This window comes from Pteropus vampyrus, unplaced genomic scaffold (genome assembly GCF_000151845.1).
Source record: "Pteropus vampyrus isolate Shadow unplaced genomic scaffold, Pvam_2.0 Scaffold83, whole genome shotgun sequence".
In the NCBI taxonomy this organism is placed as follows: Eukaryota; Metazoa; Chordata; class Mammalia; order Chiroptera; family Pteropodidae; genus Pteropus; species Pteropus vampyrus.
In genome coordinates, this window is record NW_011888864.1 from 7,042,990 (window position 1) to 7,048,193 (window position 5,204).

General features: G+C 38.0%; 1 protein-coding gene across 1 annotated transcript in view; it reads left to right on the forward strand.

The window, feature by feature from the left end:
* Positions 1-5,204, forward strand: part of SLC15A1 (solute carrier family 15 member 1) — an 80,696-nt gene that overhangs the window by 18,872 nt on the left and 56,620 nt on the right. The window contains exons 4-6 of the mRNA XM_023532429.1: positions 619-785; positions 3,617-3,725; positions 4,482-4,569. The gene's annotated coding sequence lies outside the window, so the exon portion shown is untranslated. The remainder of the gene's footprint in view (positions 1-618; positions 786-3,616; positions 3,726-4,481; positions 4,570-5,204) is intronic.

Genomic DNA, 5,204 nt, shown 5'->3' on the forward strand with positions numbered 1-5,204 from the left:
ACATAAAAAGTCAAGTGACTTACCCAAGTTCACCTAGCTATTGTTTGATTAAGCTGGAATCAGTCCTAGGTTTTCAGGTCTACTCATTTCATGCCATTTCTTCAACGCTGTTACACATATGCAAATAATACTCTCTCTTTATAAAAATTGCTTCCATTTTTCAGCATTTCCTTGTTCTATGGGACTCCTGAGACTAGACATTTTATATGTTATGCCCTTAATCCCCATAACACCACCATAAATTAGATATCATTATCTGCATTTTTCCATTTGTGGCTAGAAAGGTTAAGTAAAAAATAAGCAACAAAACTGAGATTCCAAATCAGGTATGCCTAACTCCAGAGCTTGAGGGATTTCTAGTATGTTACTAAAAGTGATGTTAGCAAAGCTTGGGATGGAGAAGGTATAAAAGAACTCAAACCGAACAACCAATCCTTAAACATTTTATTTTTTATACTTTGTAAAGGCAAATAAAACCTGAGCTGGCTTTATGGGCATATGACCTGTGTAGTTGCCCAGGGCCATGAGCTCAGAAGGGACATGTACTTCATTTAATTCTCTGCTGTACCGCCTTGAAATTCTTAATTCTATCTTTGCATTTGTGTTTTGCAAATGAAGTTTGATAGGACACTGGAGCATAAGCATGAGCAGTGGACACACACTCATATGCATCATCTGCCACCACTCCTTGCTGCCCCATCTGCATATCGCCTTCACGACAGCCTGTGAGATTCCAGTGGACCCGTGATGTGTGGGAGTTCAGCAAGACCCAGGGTGGGTACAAGGTAAAGAGTTGTATCTATGACTAAATAAGCAGGGGTGCTGACAGCCCCTAGAGGCCATACTTTCCTTTCCAACCAGAATTTGCTTCCAGTGCAGAGAGAAGGCAATGCTGCTCTAAGAAACACAACCAAGGAACCCTACCATATCCTTTCTTATACTTGTACTCTTATTCCCTGTGTTAGCCATTGACATATTGAAAATGATGACACAAGGAAAAAGGAAGATAGGGCAACTCATAGTTCCTTTTCCTTTCAGACCTCCTTACTCATTAGTAAGCCAAAGTTTGAGTATTGGTAGAATGTGAGTGTAGCAAGAAATGAAATAAAAACAGTAAGTTAGTTTCACATGGTGTTTCCACTGTTCTTGTGAGAACAAAATACGTATGCATGCATAAGTTATGAAATATGTATTATGTAATTTTTATGATTTTGCATATGAGTTAAATGTATTTATACCTGCATTTAAAACAAGCATCATGTAATACAAAAATGAACAGTAACGTTCATGCTAATAATTAAAATTTTTTCTTTACTTAAAATGACATTAAATAGCAAATGAACATTATGACAAGTCAAGAGAGAAACTGTGGAAGAAAGAAAAAGCTATATATTTCAGTACCTTCAATGGCACTTTTTGAACAAGAAGCCCTATATTTTCATTTTGCACCAGGCCCAAATCCATAAATTATGTTGCTGGCCCTAATCAAACACACAGACACACACACAGACACAGACACACACACACACACACACACACGCATATATGTAAACATGAGCTTTTGACAAACAACTGTCCACTTTACCAATACATTTACATTATAAATATTTTGAGATCTAGAGCTTTCAGTAACATCACCACCTTCAAAGAAAGACCTATCCCCAATGCTCATCAATTCAACTCCATTCCATAGTCACACAATTTTGCACCTAGGATGAGTTTTTCTTGCCACTGACTAACTGAGACCATGTCTGTTATGCCAAATGTGGCAACCTCTGTCGTGTTTCGCTGAGGTGACATCTCAGTTGCTGTATGTGCTACCAGTGACCTTGCTCAAAGGAGGTGAAGGTCTTAGAGGCTGACCAACAACAGTAAAAAAAAAAAAGTAGGTCAATAGGCATGGTAGGTTGACTAATGGCCTCCCCCAAAATAGGTCTGTATCCCTGGACCTTGTAAATGTTAATTATATGGAAACAGTCCTTGAGGATGTGGTTGAGTTAAAATGGGCCTGATTTACAGGGTAAGCCTTAAATATAATCACACGTACCCTTATAAAAAGGAGGCAGAGGGAGATTTGAGGATACACAAAAGAGGAGAAGGCCATGTAAAGACAGAGGCAGAGATTAGAATGATGTGGTCACAAGCTGAGGAATGCTGGTAGCCACCAGAGTTAGAAGAGGAAATGAAGGATTCTGCCCTAGCATCTCCAGGAAAGCAGCCTTACTGACGCTGTGATTTTGGAATTCTGGTGTCCAAAACTATGAAAGAATAAATTTCTGTTGTTTTAAGCCACCAAGTTTTGGTAATTAACTTATTCCTTCATAGAAAAAAAAAAAAAGAAAAAAGAAAGAAAAACAAACAAAACAAAGCCTCACTCTTAAGGTAGAAAATTAAGACTATAATAGTAGAGAGTTAAAGGAAATTATTTAAAGGCCTTATGGAGACTGAAAAACCATTAAAAATAGTCTTGTCTCTTCCTGTCCACAAAAGTTCATGGACCACGTGTAGCAGAACTTGAGAATCAAAACACGATTTTATATAGTCATATTAAGCTATCCCTGATAGTTTGTCATCACAAAGAAAAGCTTCAAGTCGTTCATTAAAGCACATTGGTATTTAGAAAGACATAGTTTTTATAAAAAACAGAGTTTCATAAATGTATTTTATAAATAATTTTGTGATTATAGGACTTACATAACCATTAGAGAGAAATGTGTATCATGACCCTTGTAACAAAATAACACCACCTCTAACATTACTGATTTACAGCCTTGCTTCTGTTAAACTTACTGTCTTCTATTCATATAGTTTACTCACTGCCCGGTACATAGATTTGCACCTTCAAGAAGTTGATTCACCCTGCAATTGCTGAGTGCTCTGTATCTTTGTTAGGTTCATATCATTTACTCTGTGTTTTCTTCTTTCAAAAAATAAATCTACACAACATAGTCTGAGCAGATATAAGAGAACAACACTTAGTATAGTAGGTCTTTATAGATTCTGATAGAATTTCATATGAATAATAGATTTTATATCATTAAAACATAAAGGAAACAAAAGCTTATGATCTTTAGATAATGTGATTTTTTAAAATTATGTTAATAGTATTCAGAATGATATGCTTGCCGGTTAGTTTCCTCCCTTTTCCTTGCCCCTCCCCAGGAAGATATACAAATAGCTATTAGGCACCTGAAAAAGTCCTCATTGTTTTTAATCATTAGGAAAATGCAAGTTAAAACCCACACGCCTCTAAAACAAAATCTTCCTGTGAACCTTCCTTATCAGTAATGTGTTGGCAAATAGTTAACATCAGCTCTCTGAGGGAAAAAACAGCCCTGGTTAGTAGCATTTGCCAGTCTCTTTGGTGTAAGTACTCCCACCGTGGCTGGTCTCCAGCCACCCATCTGACGTCTAAAGGTGGAGTCGGGAAGAGATATGCACAGTCAGCTCAGGGTGAGCCGCCCCCATGCACCACTGCTCCTTACACGCCAGAGCTGCCACCATCACCTCTCCATTCAGAGGAAAGGCCCATGGGGGACATCTATCTATCTGCCCAACTGCAAAGGAAACCCATACCCTTGCCTAGAAAAGTCCATATATTCCTTTATTCTTTAAGCGAACAAATAAAGAAGGCTCACCAAACCGAGGGCAAAATCCAGTAACTTAAAAGAGGAGGCCCTGGATGAGTGAACCAGACCCTGGAGGGGGCCTGAGATGATGTAGAGGTAAGAGGGGATTTTATTTTGAAATTTCAATTTGTATCCTCAGAGAGATTCAAGGAGATGTTCCATCTTCAAACATAATAAAAATAGCTCTTGGAAATGTAAAATATTTTTTGCTAAGTAAAATTTCAAGGATGAAAAATGAGACAATTAATATAAAAGAAAAATGTATAAAATTTTTTAATTGCGACCATCCATCAAAAAATATATTATTTAGATGTCGTATCTTCAAAATATTTTTATTTTAAAATAACTTTAGACTTATGGAAAAGTGCAAAAATAGTACAGAGAGTTATGATATACTCTTACCCCGTCTTCTCCTTATGCACAGAAAAAAGGGAGAAGGGGCGATTCCATGGAAAATAACCTCACAGGGTGATCTGATCATAAATTCCTAACTGGGCAGGTCATGGTGGGCAGTCATGCCCCAGACTATAGCTTTTTAGCAAAAGGTTAATCTTTGCCTTAAGCAAGTGCTCTCTGTTACTATGCATCTAGGTTGACACACCTTTGAAATAAACTACCCTCAAGAGAGCACATAATTTTGTTACTATCCTGTAATCCCATTCCCGCCTTGCTTTCTCTAATCTTACTTATGTTCCCTCCTTAATTTCAAATGCATAAGAGATACAAAACTGTCATTCTCAGGAACATTTGAGATCTTCTTGCTCTCTGGCATATGTAGTCAGTTTGGCTCAAGTAAACTCTTACAAAAATTCTGTACAGATTTGGACGTGTCTTAAATTGACATTTTCTCAGCCTAGCAGGATTCTGAAGAAGCCCGCCAGAACCACCCTGCCGACCAGGAACCACCGTGCCCTACTGGCATTGCATCAGGTGGACTTGGGTAAGTTTCTCTCAGAATTGAGAGCTTCCTTGCTTTAAGTAGCAGTTCTTTAATTTAATCACATCAGCAAAGTCCTTTTTGCCACTTAAGGTAGCATATCAATCAGACTCTGGGGATTTGGACATGGATAACTTTGTGCAGGTGGAGGGTATTTTCACTGTCCCTCATAGGTCAAAATAAGGCTAGAATGTTGGCTTCTACCATGATGACTGAGAAGCCCAGGTCATTTCTTAATTAAAGGTGGTAACATATTTAACAGAGTACTGATAGTATTACGTAGTTTTACTTTATCTTAGGGGAGAAGACCTTTTTAAATTCCGAGACAGTTTCTAGTAGTTTGTTTGTTTGTTTGTTTGTTTGTTTGTTTTCATTCAACCTGTCTAATTTTTTAGGTGGCTTGTTCTAATTGTGCATTCAAAAAAATTAATTTAAAAATATCAAAGGATCCTCCTCTTGGTCATCTTGGTATTAAGGGGAGGCTGATGGTCCATGGGCTTGTTGGCCTGGGAGGCACCATTTCCCTTACATGCTCGTCTCTGAACAAGCCAAATGCCGTGAATGTCCCTGTAGGACTGTTTTACACCCAGGAGGTAATGTTTCCTCAGGCAACCCCACGAAGATTCTTAGTCGCCTGA